This window comes from Morone saxatilis, unplaced genomic scaffold (assembly GCF_004916995.1).
Source record: "Morone saxatilis isolate NCDOM2014 unplaced genomic scaffold, NCSU_SB_2.0 Contig19, whole genome shotgun sequence".
Classification (NCBI taxonomy): domain Eukaryota; kingdom Metazoa; phylum Chordata; class Actinopteri; family Moronidae; genus Morone; species Morone saxatilis.
In genome coordinates this window covers 16,006,058-16,007,907 of record NW_023339751.1, presented here as the reverse complement: position 1 = coordinate 16,007,907, position 1,850 = coordinate 16,006,058, and positions in this window count along the sequence as shown.

Genomic DNA, 1,850 nt, shown 5'->3' with positions numbered 1-1,850 from the left:
TTCTATTAATATGAATATTACTTTGACACAAGCAGTGGTTACCAGATGGAGATACTTCATGATTAAAGTGTTCTGTATCATATCCTGTATTATTTTACGGTAGTATTTATTTATTCAAACCTAACTAGTAACTAATAACATTTACTCAAATACTGTTTTCATTTCAATTTTGAGGTAATTGTACTTTACTTACACAATTTATGCTACTTTATACTTGGACTACAAGGCTACACAACAAAACACATGATCAACTTATTAAATATGATACATTGTTAAAGATAAAAGGCCGCACATGCCCTTACAGCTTTTTTCAGTTAAGTTGCTAAACAGATCTACTAAAGCTAGAGTTGTACAAAGGTATGCTGGGATTTACATGATGCCATTATGCACTTATAAGAATGATAAAGTCGTAAATTGCACCGCAAAAAAACTAAAAGGAGAGCTCCTTTTAGAATAAGAATAAGAAAAAAGAATAATCTTGTTGAACACAATAATAATTTGTGTGTTTCAGATGAATAAATAAATGATCTATCAGGACCTTTCAGGCTCAATAAAGGGGTCATTGTGCATAACTGGTTATGAAACAGTCTCAATTTAATACTGATGCCTCTATATGACCTACATAAACAAACAGAGCCATCAGCTATTTCTGTACAGTTAATTTTATCCTATCCTGTTGTACTTTAATCTCATCTTTTATAGAATTAATGATGTGAGCAGGTTGCACTTCTCACTTGACACCTAAAACAAGGGCTCAACTTACATTAGCAGCTACTCTCAGTATGAAAATTAAAACCCACTTTATAAACAAACAAATTAATATTGTGCTATTTGACTTATGTTATCTACAAACAAAGATAACTGTCTCCCCACTGTGGACATCAGAGTATTAACACTTACAATTATTATGTCATCCGCTGACGTCTTTTAAGAACGAATCAGTGACAGTTTGGGCTCTTACAGGCTTTGAGACATTGCATCAGTTCTATTTAAGCAGAGGAGGTTTTACAGATGGGAATCTGAATGTGTCAGCTGCTGTCGAACTGTTATCAGAGTTGTTTTGCAATCCACTGACTGTGACTCACCGTGAATCTCCTACAGATGTCAGACGTTATTCCAAAATGGTGTTTTGATAATGCGGTGCAAACACCAAATTTCCACAGAGGTGATTGGGTGTGTTGATTTATGGTGAGAGTGAAGGACAAGACAGCTGTGCCAAATATTATTGAGGTTTCTTACTTCATTTGAAGCCTCTTCTTTTTCTTTCATTTATTTTTTTTTTTTAGTTTAGTTTATTGACTCAATGAGAGAGAGGACCCCAGGTCACAAATATATACCTGCATATAATATCTGCAAAAGGTTTTGGACAACAAAATAAGATACAAGACTTCCATTATTGCTGTAAATACAGCATTGATGCAGTAGTTTATGTGCCTAGGTGATGGCATCGTACTATAGGCTACTATCAAATAATAAACAGATTAATCCATAATGAAAATAATCATTAGTTGCAGTCCTATACAAAGTAGTTCAAACTGAGCTGCACCTCAACTACAACTGGAAAATCCTGCTTTTACATAACATTTTTCTGTATTGAGTATTTTTACTTTTAATACTTTCAGTACATTCTTCTGATTATATTAGAAACTTTTACTTTAGAACATTTCCAATGCAACTTTTACTTGCAACAGAGTTTTACAGTGTGGTATTAGTGCTTTTTTTTTAACTACAGCATCTGAATACTTCCTCCACTACTGACCAATGATGGTTGTATCTCAGATATAAGATAATAATATACATGGGCCTTATTGTAAAGGGTGGGAGAATGAATAATACTGGAGAAAGTGAGA